The 16,912-nt window shown below is 44.3% G+C and overlaps 1 protein-coding gene across 4 annotated transcripts in view; it reads left to right on the forward strand.

Annotated features, from left to right (window-relative positions):
* Positions 1-3,987: 3,987 nt before the first annotated feature.
* RUBCNL (rubicon like autophagy enhancer) overlaps positions 3,988-16,912 on the forward strand; it is a 40,585-nt gene continuing 27,660 nt past the window's right edge. The window contains exon 1 of one of the 4 annotated variants that reach the window (XM_014838903.3): positions 3,988-4,585. The gene's annotated coding sequence lies outside the window, so the exon portion shown is untranslated. Of the gene's footprint in view, positions 4,586-4,788; positions 5,106-6,981; positions 7,007-15,453; positions 15,672-16,912 lie in introns of those variants that run through there. The other 3 variants (XM_044779979.2, XM_014838904.3, XM_014838902.3) reach the window with 3 other exon arrangements.

Below are 16,912 nucleotides of genomic sequence, written 5' to 3' on the forward strand. Positions count from 1 at the left end.
GCGATTCCTCTTTTTTTGGATGGGAAGGGCAAAAAGGGTTTGTGAGAGGGCAAGACTCTCTGAAGGGGCAGTATGTGGATGCTGAGTGACTGAATCCCTAGGAGCCTGGTGAAGGATCCTTATACCCACACTTGGAACTGCCCAAATTAACACAGACTTCAAAAATGAGATTCTCTGTAGTGACCATGATGGAACAAAGACCAGAAATCTTTCCTCGGATGTTATGTAAGCACCTGTGCTCTTGAGAAACTATAGGGAGGAGGCAAGGCTCTCCAACACACGACAGATTTAAATTCTTGTCATTTATCTAAGTAGTGATATCAAGTCAACTTTGATTTAGAAAAAATTTTAGAAAAATAAGGTTATGTAACTTTTTTTTGGGTACCAGAGTTATGGAGAAAAACTCATACCAGCCACACAGGATTTTATCTAGGTGTTTCTGTCTTTGCTTATCTAATAGTCCATGTGGATATGACTTGGAGAATTGTCTAAACTGGACCAAAAGGCTACCACAAAAACTAATGAAATATCAGGCACGAAACTCTGAAGTATCAGGTCAGCTCTGGGAAGCAGATGTGAAAAATATATGTGGTCAAAGGCTGGAGGGCCAAAGGTAGGAAAATATGAAGGAAATTCCCGGGGCAATTGGTGGGCCATTTTGGATCTTGGGATCACTGAGGCAGGAGAGAAGAGACTGCAAATTAGGTTGAGCTCACAGTAAAGAACACTTTCAATGCTAGACTAAGAAACGGAGCTTTGCACTTGGTAACTGTTCCCAAACATGGGATCATCTTAGCTTAATGTCTTCCTCTTTCATAGGATGACATTCAGATCACACCACATAAGCCACGTGAGCAGCCAAAGAAATTTGTGCAAGACCCAAAACATGTGAAGTACAGGCTAGGTCCTGGGGAGGGGAGCTGTGGAAGAAGAAATTCAGAAATGAGTAAGGTCCTCTGCATCCACATTCTAGTGGGCAAGACAGAGTATAAACAACTTAATATTTTTAGTTCTAACGGCAGATAACTGTTTACCACTGCATTCATGCGAGACCCCAAACTTTTATACATACCGCATTTTTTGTCATGAAAATAGACCACAGAACAGGTGCAGCTTCTGGTTCTACTAGTCGAGCTAATTAGGGTATCTTCAAGAGAAAAAGTGGGAACCAAGTAACGAAGATAGAGAAGAAGAGGACTAAGGACAAGGTTCACGTATTAACTGCCCCACCTGGGGCACAGGCCCCTCATCCCATCATCTCCACAGGAACAGGCTGACCCTGGGGATCAGGGTGTACCTGAAGCTGTGGGGCTGTGTCTGGTATTCTTGGATGGCTGGAAGCAAATAGCACTTTCACTGGGGTCCACAATCCTTTTGTTGCAACGTCCTATATCTCTTAAAGGTAAAGAGCCTCTTTCAGGGTGTGGCATCTCTGAATAGGCCCCCACAAACCCCAGGCCACCTGTCACCAGCAGAAGCAAATAGTACATGGCAGGACTAGTCTTCCTTCTAAATAAGGGAGTGCAACAACCCCAAAGCTGGGCTCTGGCACCCCTCAAGAAAAGCAAAATAAGGCGAGATTTATTAAAATTCAAGAAAAGAATTTCCAAGGACAGGGGCCCTCTCTTAGCATATTTCTTTCACTTGGGCTTTTACTCCAAAGAAGTATTACATCATGATAAGAGATTTAAAATATATTTACACATATACTGTATATATACATATATTATATTTGTACATATATTGTATATTTATACATATAAAATGTGCATATATAAAATATATCCATATATATTTTATGGTAAAATATACATAACACGAAATTTGCTATTTAACTAATTTTGAGTATACAATTCAGTGACATTAAGTACGTTTGCAATAATGTGCAACCATCACCAGTGTCCATCTCCAGAACTTTCTCATCATTCCAAACAGAAACTCCTTTACCCATAAAACAAGAATTCATTTCCACTCCCCCAGCCCCTGGTAACCTCCATTCTATTTTTTTTTTTTTCTAAAGTGTGATTTTTTATTTTTATTTTTTTAATTTTTTTTAAAGATTTTATTTTTTCCTTTTTTCTCCCCAAAGCCCCCCGGTACATAGTTGTGTATTCTTCGTCGTGGGTTCTTCTAGTTGTGGCATGTGGGACGCTGCCTCAGCGTGGTCTGATGAGCAGTGCCATGTCCGCGCCCAGGATTCGAACTAACGAAACACTGGGCCGCCTGCAGCGGAGCACGCGAACTTAACCACTCGGCCACGGGGCCAGCCCCCCTCCATTCTATTTTATCTCTCTATGAATTTACCTATTCTAGGCACCCCATGTAAGTGGAATCATACAAATTTGTCGTTTTGTGGATAATGGATGTTTCAGACAGACAGACAAGAGGAAAAGAAATGGGGACAAGCCAAATGCAGCTTCCCTGGGTTCTTTGGCTCCCTGACGCACGTCTTGGCTCCCCTCCTATGCCAGATCATCCCTCCCTCCCTGGGCACCCGTGCGGTAATGATGCCATTGGGCTCCTTCTCGCAGCTTGTTATGCAATTCATCTCATCTCAGCTCCTTCCTGTTTTGTGCAGACTGATTTCCCTTTGCTGACTCTGCTAGCTGAGCTCAAAAACAGGGTCTCATCTCTGCTTATGGCACAAATCGCTTCTTGTGAAGCCTGGCTGTGTTGGGGCAGGCAGCTGCCAGGTTTCTAATCTCCTGTGAGGCAGTCCCAGCCATAATGGAGCTTTGTGTGTGACCCATGGGTGTTGGGCATGAGCCCGGCTAGCTGAAGCGGTGCGTTGTTCTGATACCCTTACTAGCCTGGAGTCCCAGGTCTTGCAGGGCACTGTGACCTGGAAGATGACCTTCCCCATGAAAAATAAAACAAAATCAGCCTCTGCTTTTCCTGTGTGGTACTTGGTTTGTAAATATCAGTGACTTTCTCAGAATTGACCAATCCATTAGGCAGTCTTGAAAAGCCCATCCCTTAGCATTTAGCACTTGGGAAATTCTACTTGTAGATGGGGGGGGTGGGGGTCTGGGGAATGGGGAAGACAAATACATTTCTAGTGAGTTTTCCTAATTTGAAAAATCTGTCCTTGAGCTTTCTTTGTTCTATATATACTCATCCATGTGGGTCTCCTTTATCTGTGACTAGATGTTGACTGTGTATGTTCAAATTTATAGGGTGCCCCACACAATAGCGTATAAGCCAGCCTATTTACCTATTTACCTGTCAGTAAAGATGATTTCAAAGTGGCTTTAGAGGGAACTGACCAAATCTTACAGTCTTGGTTCAAAATCGCCTAGTCTCCCTACAAGAATGCTTTTCTCGCCTTGGACTATGTCCAGTCCACCACCTAGTACAGTTTGCTTTGTTGACTAGCAGATGCATTGATTGACGTTGCGTGACATTTGCTCTTGTTTTAAGATCTTTCTCTTCTGCTTCCTCCTGATTTCTCTTCTCTTTTAAACATTCCTGAAACAGGCTCTTGCTTGGCCCCTTAATTTCATTATTCTTTTCTGTCTTGCTAGCGGCATGGTGGAAGCTGGACAAAGGTCTTAGCGTTAGCTACACCTGCCTTCAAAGCCTGACTGTGCCACTTACTAGCTGTGTGACCTTGGGAGGTTACAATACCACAGATGTTGATAGGATTGCTTAAACTCATGAGGAAAGTAGTGGGCACATAGCAGAGACTCAACAAAAGTTAGCACACACCTCACACCTTTTGCTTTTTAATTTAGCTTCATGTAAGCCCTTCCCAGTCTGCCTTCAGCCAACCTGAATTCCTGAGACAGAACCCCAGACGTCCAGGGTGCTTTCAAGTCTGAGCCAGTCTAGACTCCCATCAGGCTGCCCTCTGAGGAAGCCGGATGATTGACAGCGAGTATTCGCCTGACTTTGTGATATTGGTACCTAGTCTTCCTCTGAAGCACAGCGATTACGTGGCGCCGCCCCCAACCACTCCACGCCAGGCTGTGCCAGGGAGGGGGAATGGGGGTTTTCCAGAGAGACACAGGACAAGTAAAGCTCAAAATATGCCTGATGTTATTCCACAACCCCTAGAAGTGACAAAAGACGAAGCCAAGGGACTAAGGGAGTACGATAGGATTTGATTTTTACCGAGCTGAAAGGACTCTTCTAAGAAAGCCAGGACCGCTTCACCAGCGTGTTGTTACCGGTGCAGGCAGCTCGGAGATTTTTTCCCCAAGGGAGGCTGCGGCGCTGCTGGAGAGTGCTGAAGCCCCCTAGGGGCAGAGGGGCGTCTTGCGCTCGGCCCTCCTAACGGCCTTGGTTTCTATTTCGGAAAACTTCTGTACTGGTTGGCAGCTTCTCCCCAGCATCCGCCACGATCTGGATGCTATCTGCGGCATAGCTGTGGTGGGATGCCAAACCCTCGCTGCAAGAGGACAAGACGATTAGGTTGGACTAATGCTGACAGTGAAGTCCTGGGAGTTGGGGTCCCTGTGGAGCAGCCAGCTGACGTCTGAAAGACGCTGCTCGCGCGCGGGTAAATTGCAGGTCCCCGCTGGGCTGGCTGACCGCAGTGCAGAGTTTAATTCACGTTACTCGCGAGGATCATTCTTCATTTCAGGTAATTGTACTGAATGCTAAATACCGCTGCTTGAAGCATTTAGGGTTGGGAATTCTTGTCCGCCAGGTCTGCGGTTATCTCATTTCGACCCCTGAAAGCGCAGTTCCATACGGGCCCCCAGAGAGAACAGGGCTTGATTTTGGGAGGGGGGATGGGGAGAGGGGCGCACTGCTGCTCCCGGCTCTCCCCAGCTCGCGTCGCCCAGGGCCCTGCGGAGTGGGGGCAGGGGGCACGGTAGCGGGACGCGGGGAGCGAGGGAGGCCTAAGTTCCCTCCAGCTCGCGTCCTCGGCCTCTCCCCGCGAGCAGCAAGCCTGGATCGGCTCCTCGCTTCCCTGCGGAGCTTCTCCGATTGCGCCAGTAGCCAGGGATGGGGGCAGGGGGAGGTGGGGGCGGTGGCTTGGCGGCCTCGGGCGCCGCTTCCCTCTCCTCCCTCCCTCCCTCCCTCCGCCGCTGGGGAGCGCGGTGACCTCGCCACGCTGCCAGGAGCCGCGCTCACCTGGCGCAGCTGCCCTCCGCCTGGTGAGCCGGGGCGGGGCTGGGGGCGCGAGCGGAGCCGGACGCAGCGGGGAGGAGAGGGAGGCAGCGGGAGAGCGGGTGGGGGGAGGGCGCCAGAGGGGCTCGCGCGGAGCAGAGACCGGGGGCATCCCGGCTAGGTCAGGGCAGTGTCGATGGCCCCCTGGAGAATGTAGGCAGGGGCTCCTTGGCAGCGGTGGCGGATTTTTATGGAGTTGACTTGCAATGGAGAGTGCAGGGCCACTCTCAGTGAGCGCCTCGCGTGGTCCCAGGCGCTGTGTTCCGGACTCAGTGGCTTTTCTCGGTTCCCCAAAAGCGCGCACACAGACTGCGAAGGCCCCCGGAGGACTCCCTTTTAACACACCCAAACCTGTGGATATCTGGTGGCAAAATCTAAACCAACAAACTTTGCTCCTTAATCGAGCTAGGTTGGAGCGTGAAGCGCGGCGCCGTGTTTGGTCTGAGCGCCGCTGTGAAGTCCACTGGAGGCAGCGGGAGAGCGGGTTGCTGCCTGTCCCCGCCACCCCGCCCGTCTGACCAGGCGGTTTGCCACCGAGCGCCTGCGAAATTGATGCCTTCAGCGTCGAGAATGTGGAGAACCTTCAGAAGAGGGGTTACTTAGCCCTAAATGAGGGTTAAGACAAAGGAAAGGGTATATTCAAGAGCTGTCCTTACTGTGTTATTACAGTGGAATTTGGAAGGATGTTTGAATTGAAGATGCAGTGGGAAAGCTTCGGTAGGGAACTGGGGATTGGGATACATGGGTTTCTTAGACTCTATCCTGAGGCCGAATAGCTGTGAGGTCTTGGCAAGTCAAGAAACTTCTTTGGACTTCAGTTTGCTTGCGTGTGAAGTGGGAGGATAACTCCTGCCCAACCTCTCTGGGTGGAGGTGTTTTGAAAAGTGTAAAGTGTGCTGTCCGAGCAGAACAACCAATAACCATTCTATAGATAAGAGAGAGAAGATGAGTTTTACTTGGGCCAGGCTGAGGGTCATGACCTGGGAAGGCACTTTCCACTAAGGGAGAAAGGGTTCCTGAGAAGCATGGGTTTCAGTACAGTTTTACACCTTTTTAGAACAAAGACCATACATTAAACATGTTCTGAATACACATTCATGAAAGTTTCAAAGAGGTATTCTGTTCAGATGAGCAGGTCGACATGATCCTGACATCTTAGAAAGGGGATTTATTTTAGAAGAACTAATACAGTCGTTACCTATAGGGTGGTACCGATCCTGGGATCTAGGAGGGGTAATTTGCCTTCTTATCTTAAAAGAGGGCCTTCTTTCCTTGAATGGTTAAAGCAGAGGTACTGTGTATGTGTGATAGGCTGTAAGTCAGGCTTCTTTAGTTCAAGCCGAATCAGCTTTGAACCAGAATAGCTACTCCATATACCTCCCTATGTGAAAATCTCTTGTCAGTGTTCTCTACCGAATCAGGTGTCACCATCTTGCTGCCCACGCTTCCCTCCTGGCTTTCCACAGAACCATGTCTGGAGCAGAGTTAAGGCAGCAGCTTCGCAGGAAGGCTGGCGTTTTCCTGATTACCTGTCCACAGTGGCCCAGGTGTCTGTTTCTCAGTCTCTCCCTGCGGTTCCTCTTCACTGCACTACCACGGGAAACTGCCCATCCCCATGTGACCTCAGGGACAGGAACTGTGCTCTTTTCATCAGCTACTTTAGGGCTTGTGCAAAGCGGGGGAAGTGCTCGGAAGTTGAAGAAAAGTGAGAGTCGTGGCCCCTGGGGGAATAGACTTGATGAGACTGTTCTTCATGACACCGTTTAACTCCGAAAACATCATTGGCTCTCTGACGTTGGAGTTCTTGTTTTCTGACACGGGGAGAATTCTGTCAGACCCAAGGACAAACATCCAAGAATAAACATTCCCATCGGAGTGGTCTTTACAGGTAGATAAGCAAAGAGCTCAAGAAAGACTTCCTTGCTTGCTAACACGTTTTCTCCCACTCATCTGAAGGCGCACAAATAATAGCATCGACAAATTTGAATAGTTTCCCTTGTTACTAAGTTTAGGTTCATATTTCTAATATGGAAAGGAGAGATTCACATGGTTGGTTGTGCTGCTGCTAAAATTTAAGCTGTTCTTTTTAGATAAGCATGTCCAGTCTTCCGGAGATGATAAACGTGAGCCGTGTTAGTGCCTGTATGCCATATTGTATCTTTTCATGATACCAAATAAGACCTCTGATTGGTTTTTCCACTTTAATTAAAAGGAGTTGAAAGATGAATCAGTTAAGAGTTTGGGAAATAAAACTAGATCTCCTTAACTGTGCTGTCTTGTACTGAACTGTAAGTCTTTATAAAACAACACTGATGGTGTTAATATAGCTAACTTTTATAGAATATTGTGTGGCAGACTGAGATGTGCATGTTACAATTCATTTAGTTCTCACAACAATCTGTAAAAAAACTGAACAGAGAGGTTAAGTGCCTTGTCCACGTTCACACAGCTAGTAAGTGAGTGATATCTCTCAGATTGGCATAAAAATTGCGTTTGATTGGGACTCTGGTGTTTTTTTCTTAACTTCCGCACTGTGTTTTATCCCACACATACAGTGGCAGGAGGATGAGACGGAGGGCTCTGGATCGAGGTTTCAGAGTTCGGACCCAGAGCTTGTCACTGTGTGGTCTTCACTTCCTTTTTCTGGGCCTCAGTTTTCTCACCCACAAAATAGTGATCATAATCCCATATTGAGTGAGTGCTTTATTTCTCGCTGGTACATGAAGTGTGAACCGTGGAAGAGAAATACTTCTCAGCATGTGAAAGGAAGTTTCAGAGTGAAGAGTTTTTGTCATCTGTAGCAGTAGGCTGGGAAATGACAAATGGGACCCAGGAGCAAAGCCTGCTTGGGTGTGAAACTGGCTCCTTCTACTAACTGTGCTTCAGTTTCTTATCTGTAAAATGAAGATAGTGTTGTTATATCTAACTCACAGGTTTTTAGGAGAATCAAGTGTGTGTGTGTGTGTGTGTATGTGTGTGTGTGTGCGTGTGTAGAAAATTTAGAACAGCTCCAGGCACATAGTAAATGCCATATACGTGTTAGTTATGAACTGATGATGATGAGTAGGATATCAGAAGAGAGTGCTATGGACAAAATAGGACAGTAAATGAGGACAGTGTGTACCCGTAGGGATGCAGTTTTTAAAAGAGTGATGAGAAGAGTCTCAATCTGAGGGTAAACTTGAATAAAGATGGGGGAGTAGAGGAGTGTGGTGGGTGCAGGGGTGCAGAGGCAATAGATGGGGAGGTCAGAGAGGTAACTTCGGGACACATGGACAGATATAGCAAATGTTGAAGGGGCTTTTTAAAAAAATACTTTTACTTAGGGAATTTTCTTATGGAAAATGTCAAACTTTAAAGTGGAACAGGGGGCGGGCCCAGTGGCACAGCAGTTCAGTTCCCACGTTCCACTTCAGCGACCCAGGGTTCTCTGGTTCGGATCCTGGGTGCGGACATGGCACCGCTTGTCAAGCCATGCTGTGGTAGGTGTCCCACATATAGAGGAAGATGGACACAGATGTTAGCTCAGTTAGCTCAGTCTCCCTCAGCAAAAAAAAAGAGGAGGATTGGTGGCAGATGTTAGCTCAGGGCTAACCTTCCTCAAAAAAACCCCAAAAACCACAAAAATAAAAAGTAGAATAGTACATGTACCCTTCTCCCACTTTCAACAGTTATCAACGTGGCCAATAGTGTTTCATCCATATCCCCCATTGGCACTTCCCACTGTATTATTTTAAAGCAAATTCAAGAAATTCTTTCAACCATTTCCAGATACTTCTGTTACTGAGCAATGGGCTTGGTCTGTTGGCTGAGATCTGAGCCAATTAATCACAACAAGTTAAGAATCAAGAAAGGAAGCTTTTATTCACTTAGCCGGCATAATTGGAAGATGGCAGACTAGTCTCAAAAAACCATCTTAAAGAATTACAGAATCTTGAGGCAGTTATATAGGGAACATGGGCAGTAAGGAGGGGGTTTAGAAATGTCAGTCTTCAGGGATGGTGGACTCCAGGGTCCTTCCTTGTTCTTCTCTTCCGTCGGTGACGATGAGTATTCTACAGGTGTTCCCTTTTCCTGGAGGCCTTCTTGTTTCTTAGGAGTATTTGTTAAGATTGTTAAGAACAAAACTATCAGAGTACCTCAGCAGGGGTATGTGCACAGGATCGGGGCCATAAAATCATGAAAGCGTGTAGTGAGTCATAATGATTACATGCTGGAAGGGTTTTAACTAGGGAAGGGTAATTTAGCGTGACAAGATGGCCTCACTTATGTTCACTTACACTTCTCCCTATATATTTCTAAAAGCTGGGCACTTAACCAAACATAACCACAATAAGGAAGCTCTTCGACTTTGTTTCCCATCTATAAATTGGGACCAGCAGAACCTCCCTTCAGTGCTGGTTTAGAGACAAGGATGAACGCCTGAAGCCCCAGTGAAGGCTCTGGCAGTCGGTGCCCAATTACAGGTAGCCATCATGTTGACGATGTTGTCTTTACCAGCCCTTGTTTTCTGTTTCAAAATGGTTCTATTGTGACATTTTCACTTCTACTTCCTCTGTCTTCTCCATACCTACTTTAGGCACATTTATTCAGTATTCCCTTTATCTGCTTTCTAGTTCCCCTTTTAACTTTCAGTGCCTTTGTTCACAGCCTGACTTACAGCTTGTGCTCCTTTGACCCCTGTAGCCCGTGAAATACCAGCACTCTCTAGTCTCCCTGGACCTTTTTGAAGGGAGATGAGTACTTCTTCCCATTTCATTTTTTTGGCAGCATTATTGAGTTTGAGATAACATACAGTTAACCCATTTAAAATGTCCAGTTGAGTGGGTTTAGTCTATTCACAGATATGTGCCATCATTACCACTGTTGATTTTAGAACATTTAGAACCTCAAAAATGTAACCCTGTACTCTTTAACTATCACCTCCTATCTTTCCATCCTTCCCCCTTCCCTGCCTAGCAACCACTAATCTACTTCCTGTCTCTATGGATTTACCTATTCTGGACATTTCATAAAAACTATATATATAAAAAAATATGAAATATCTTTTGTGATTGGCCTCTTTCACTCAGTATAATGTTTTCAGGGCTCATCCATGTTGTAGCATGAATTAGCACTTCATTTCTTATTATGGCTGAATTATATTGCATTGTATGGCTGCGGCACAGTTTGCTCTTCCATTTGTCAGTTGATGGACATTTGGGTGGTTTCCAATGGTGAATAATGCTGTCGTTAGCATTTGTGTACAATTTTTGTGTGAATATGTGCTTTCATTTATCTTGGGTGTATACCCGGGAGTGGAATTGCTAGGTCAAATGGTAACTGTGTGTTTAACCATTTGAGGAACTGCCAATCTGTTTTCTAATATAGCTCCCCTTTTGTTTTGCCCAGACATGGGAATCTAGCCACCTTTCAAGTGCAGGTACCTACCCTTACTTTGGGTAAATTTTTGTGAGGATATTTTTTTCGAAGTCTTATTGAGTTATCTAATTATATTCATGTAGAAGTCTTTTTTTGTTATTGTTTTTTATGTGTAAGGTTTTAAGTAGAGCATTGCTTGAGCAGTGGTCCCCAAAGTGAAGGGTATGTATCTTTAGGGTACAAGCCGATTCACTGGAAAACAGGAACAAAATGCTGTTTTCATGTATGCTTTGTAATTACATAATGTTTTGAAATAGTTATGTATCTGTAAGATTTATAAATAAGTAGTCCTACATTGGAGATGTATGTGCAAAGATTTTCTTTTTTTTACAAATAGGAAGATGAAATCATAAAATTTTGGGAACAACTGTTCTAAAGACATGGAATCAAGTATGGCAGTGTGATTCTTAATCCTATGTTTTGTGACAAATCTGATGGGAAACATTTCAAAATTACTTTGCTAATGACATTGAAAATATCCTGCTAATTTCAGCCCAAATGAGACATGGAAATACCAGTGGAAGGAGCTTTAGATCAGGTGGCAAGCTTTTGTTTTTGTTCTACATTCGCTAATTACTAATAGTGAGACTTTGGGCAAGTCCCTAATGGTCTCCAGTTCAGTTCCCAAATTGGCATAATGACACCTGAAATATGTCGAGTTCTCATTGTGTAGAATGAGAGTGCTAAGTATGACACACACCGTGACCATAGGAAGTGAGTCATTTGTGTGTCTTGGGCAATTCTGCAGTTTTCTTAGGCAAAATATCTGAGGTTCCTTGATCTTTGTCATCAGTGGGTCTTCCCCTTCTCACCCCACCCTACCTGTTACTCTTAATTGCTTTCTGTTCTTCCTCTGTGTCTTCTGACAGCAGATCAGGTCATTGCCAGAGGTTAAGTTGGTCAGACCGGAGTCCAGGTGATTCCACCAGCCACCATTGCAATATGGCCGTTTCCTTCCTGGTGCTTTTAGTGTTAGAACACAGTGTTCAGCAGATGCTGTGGAGTAGGTGCAACTGTGTGAAAATTCCGGTTTACTCTGATTTCTCATCACAGTTGTGGAGGCTGTGGAGTTGCATTATTGGGCATCCTAATGGTTTCTGTTTGATATGTGATAGTTTCAGTCTGTCAACATCCTTGGGGATGTGAGCCTTTGTTTAAAGTCAAAGCGTGAAGAGAAGTAGATACAGAAAGATGGGAAGAGGTTCTGGGGAACTGTGTTAACCAAACAGCTCACATCCTATGCTTACAGATCGAGTGACTTTGAGGTTCGCTTGCATTTGTTGATAGTGGGCATGCTCAATAAGACACGGTAAAATTGATAATAATGAATTTTACCTTTCACCCTCAACTTTTGTGTGCGATTTCTATTCTCTGACATCCTTTATTCTAAGAAAATGGTTGGCAGACATTTTAGGTTGTGATCTCCAATATCTTCCAAAGGATGACACCTGTTCTTGACAGAAATAACCAATGTAACTATGCTTAGGTCCTGTTCATTTGCTGTTCAATCTTTCATTCATACACTTAAAGAATATATTTATTGAGCACCTACTATGTGCCCCTGTTCTAGGTTCTGAGGGACAGAGCAGTGTCCAGAATAAATTTTTTAAAAAATTGTCCTCATAGATTTTACATTCTAGTGGGTGTTGTTCATTGAGGTTAAATAAAATGAGGATTTTAGCCAGCCTGGTGGTCTAGTGGTTAAGATTTGGCCCTCTCACCACCAGGGCCTAGAGTTTTTTGGTTTCCTGGTCAGAGAACCACACCACATGTCTGTCGGTTGTCATATTGTGGTGGCTGCATTTTGCCGTGATGCTGAAAGCTATGCCACTGATATTTCAGATACCAGCAGGGTCACCTAGGGTGGACAGGTTTCAGCAGAGATTCCAGACTAACACAGACTAGGAAGAGGAAAAAAGAGCTGGCCACCCACTGCCAAAAATGTTGGCCATGACAGCCCTATGAATAGCAGTGGAGCATTGTCTAATATAGCGCTGGAAGGGGAGAGGATGGTGCAAAAAGACCAGGCAGGGTCCTGCTTTGCTGGACACAGTGTCACTAGGAGTTGGAATCAACTCGATGGCACTAATAATATAAAAAATGAGGATTAGTGCTAAGGAGTAAGGAGAAAAATAGAGTTTGGAAGGGGGAGAGGAAGTATTGGGGAGGGGCAGTTGCCATTATTTATAGGGTGACCCAGGAGGCCTCCCTGAGAAGGTGACATTTAGGTTGAGATGTTACTCTGATGCTTCCAATTATGTATTCAGTTAGCAGTTAGTATGGGGGCAGAGAAAATCCTGAATCCTAAATCCGACATGCTGGTGTCTATCCATGGAAGAACTTTAAGATTGTTAGGGGTATTAGGAGCTAAAGCTGCTTGTCTGCCATCAGAGTGCTGGCTGCTTATGGTCTGAAAGACTTTTGCCAGGTGACTATAGAGATCTTGGTGGCTCAGGCCCAACTGAATCATTTACTCCTCCTGCAGAGGTTGCGTCTTTGTGACTGATGCTGTGGCTCTGCGGTGGCCCTAGTGATGCAGTTATTCTTGACTAGACCACTGACTCTGATGGGAAGAGACCCATCCAGAATACCGTGGCAGAGGGAGTTCTGGATTCTCCTTTGTCCAGGGCCTTGGCTGCTGCATACACGTTGCCTAGCGACCTGGCCTATGCTTACCCTCAATAGAAATGATGGTAAGCTTTGCAACTTGATTTTTCTTCCTTTAGAATGTTTTGGATGGATTTTATCTTAGTGCCCAAAGGTCTTTGATTCAAAGGACCCCATTAATGACAACGGGATGCACTTTGGGAAGATGCCAAGTATTGCTTAGACCCATATTACCCACGGCCTATTAGTTCCTGAAATATATGAATGTGGGTGTTTAGTCACTATCTCCCGTCCACCAAAATGTAAGCTACCGGAGGGCAGGACACTGATTTTAGTCACTACGGCTGCTCCAGTGCTACCAAAACAAAAACAATGCCAGTCTTGTAGTAGATGCTCAATAAACATTTGTTTCATTGACTAACAGACTACAAGTGATGTGGCAACAAGCAACACAACCAGCAACCGTATGATGGTATCTCATGAATTATCTGTTGCCCCAAAGATCAAGACATGGAGATGTTGACCTCCTATCCCTAGGGCCTGGACTTTGTTTCCAGTCATTGCTCACTCCTCTGTGTCAATCTGCCTCTCAGAGAAACTCATGCTCCTTAATGAGTGTCCAACTTGGCTTGTCATCCTCTCTCTGCCACTATCCAACTGTGCCCTTAGACATGGCTTTGAATCTCTGTGGGCCTATTCCAGCTCTAAAATCTTCCCATTTTATAACCTGGCAAAGCCAGCACTTGCTGGTTATTCATGTGAAGCAAGAACACCCTTTTAGAAGGAGTGGAGCAAGCACCTGCTTCTAAAGGTTACTTTTTATAAGGAAGTCTATTTTTGCTCAATGCGGTTAAGTCAATTCCTTATGTGGGAGGCTCATAAGTAACGTCATTCTCTTTGAACTATTGACTTTAATCTGTTTGTTAAAAACAAAGAGATCACTATTACTTACTATTTGTTTGAGGCTGTGTATTTTTCATGTGATTTCACATCTGTATCATCTCCCACACATAAAAACAGATATGACGTGTAGAGAATTGAACGTAACACGTGTCTTACATAATGTCATTCTCTTGGAAATAGTGAGATTATCCTGAGCTATGGACTCAGAGGTAAAATTGGAACTAGAAAGAGAAAAGATCTAGTAAAAGAAAGTCAACAAAAAGCAATATAAACAAAGATGTTCATTGCTGTATATTTTATAATAGTGAGAAACTGAAAATGTTTCCATCAGTAAGAGTCTGGCTAAATAAATTATGATACATTTACACTACAGAAAGTGGTAAGATAGTTAAGAAGAATGATAGAAAACCTCAAGACATATCGTTAATAGAAAAAGAAGGGACGTTATAGAATATGTCCAGTATGATCCCATGTGTGTGTGTATAAAAAAGAAAACAAAGCATATCTCTGATCTGATGTATGTGTGTTAACTCATAGAAAAAGATCTAGAAGGAATCAAATGATTAGCAATGTTATTTCTTGGAATGAAGTAGGATTGGTGGGGCTTGGTGCAATGGAAGTGCTTCATTTTTTACTCTGGGCCTCTGTGTTTTGGACATTTTATAAAACCATAGTCCTGGTTTCCTTTTGTAATTATAGCACCTAAACTTATTGGAGAGGAAAAGATGTGTGACAAAGAGAAATTGGGGCACAAGGTGGGATTTGAGGTCAGGAGAAGGAAGATGAAGCACTTCGGGGTAATGAGTCTGGCACTTATCACCGTATCCTGGGGCGTTTTGTCACTGGGGCCTTGGAGGCTGTGCACTGTTTTCAGGATGCATATATATATATATCTCTACATCACTCCAAAAGCTATGACCTGGAATGGAAGGCCCCCAAATCAAGAAAACCCAAGGATTGTTAGTACAATTTTCACATGTACCCTCTTTCGGTCTATTTGTAAGTGTCAAGTGAGAAAAATTTCATATTTTTAGGAACCATGGATTCGCTTGTATCCCTGTATGAATAATTATGCCACAGTAACAGAGCAGTTGTCTCTACTAGAGAAGTCTGTTCTCTAGCTCCTGGCTTTATTTCCACTTTCTTGGATTTGTCCATTCAATCCGTAACTTTTATTGAACCCCATATGCAACTCTGTGGCCTGGCAGAGAACTGACAAGGCCCCTGCTCTCTTAGAGTTTGTGGGTGGGGGGATGGAGGGTTGGGGAGGAGTGACAGTAAGGAGCAAAAGAATGTCAGGAAGTGAGAACTACTATGATGAAAATTAAGCAATGTGATGTGACCAGGAGTAACCGGGGAACTACTTCAAGAAAGATACTTAAGAAAGACTTCTTTGAGGAAGTAATTCATAAACCAGGGCATGCAACCAGACAGGAACAAGTCAGAGTCAAGATCATTTGGGGGAAGAGCGTTTTAGGCAGAGGGATTAGAACAGCGCCGTTAGGGCGGGCAAGAGCTTGTCGGACTCCAGAGCTTGCCGCGTGCTCAGGACTTACGGAGGGTGGACGAAGATAAGAGAGAGAGGTGTGCAGGACAGGATCATGTCATACCTTAAGGACAAGGTAACGATTTTGGATTTTATTCCAGATTTGGTGAGAAGCTATGGTGGGGGCGTTGATTAGGGGAATGCCATCTGATTCAGGTTTATAAAAGATCTCCCTGAATAACTCTTGATTTTAAATATGCAAGAGTGGAAGCAGGGAGACCATTGGGAAGATGGCAGGAGGTCCAGATGGGAGAAGATGGTGACTTAGACGAGGGTGGTAGCTATAGGTATCGACTTGCTGATGGGTTAAAGAGGGAGAGCTTGGGAAAGATAGGATCAGCGATGACTCCTAGATTTTGGGCTTCAGCAACTGGGAGGTGTGTTCCGGAGATGGGGAAAACCAGGGAGGAGCAGGTGTGGGGGAATGAGCATCTGTTTTGAATGTATCAGGTTGCTGTACCCCACGGACACATGTGAAATAGGCAGTAAGATGTGCTAGCCCGGAGTTCAGTGGGAGGTCAGGAATAGAGAGTGCTTGGGAATGTGGGAGCCGTCTACACTTACAATGGTAGTGTTTTAAGCCCTGGAACTGACTCCAAAATCTCAAACTCACTTCTGGGGAGGAGCATACTCCGCCTTTCCTTAAGGCTAAACACACCTAAGCAGACTGCTTCTGTCTCTAGGCCTTCCCCCTACTGCCCTTGCTTTTGCTGTTGAAGGTTGCTTTGAGCTTCACAGCATGAAGGACAGTGGGAGAACAGTGGAAAGAAACATGTGTGGGGCCTGTAATTACAGTGACCAGAGTGCTTCTGATTTGTGTGGCTCTCAAAATTTTAATCACGGCCTTATATACTAAAGCTAAAAACTGAGCTTAAAGTGAGCGCACCATTTTAAAGATAGATTTAGATTCACAGTGTGTCCCTTAGATGTTATAAGCTAATCATTAATTTATACTGCTACTATAATATAAATCAGTATGATAAGCTAATATGTTATACAAAACAAAGTTTTTAGTGCTATTGGTTGTCCTCATTTCACTTGCCACCTGTCTTCTTTGTTGAAATACAAACACAAACTAAATAAAAATAATAAATTATGAAAATGTGTCTTTACATCCAGATAGTATTCCCATTTGGGGTTTGACATTTAATCTCATTGGAATAATGCATGGATGTCTTACATTTTTATTTGTTTTATCAGCAGCATCCTTATATGACTTTATCCTTATGTAAAAATAATCTTCAATTATTTTTATGCTTTGAAAACCCTTTCCTCTCCTCGTATCATGCCCCTATTTTTGCTGCTAGTTTTATGGCT

This window comes from Equus asinus, chromosome 11 (genome assembly GCF_041296235.1).
Source record: "Equus asinus isolate D_3611 breed Donkey chromosome 11, EquAss-T2T_v2, whole genome shotgun sequence".
Classification (NCBI taxonomy): Eukaryota; Metazoa; Chordata; class Mammalia; order Perissodactyla; family Equidae; genus Equus; species Equus asinus.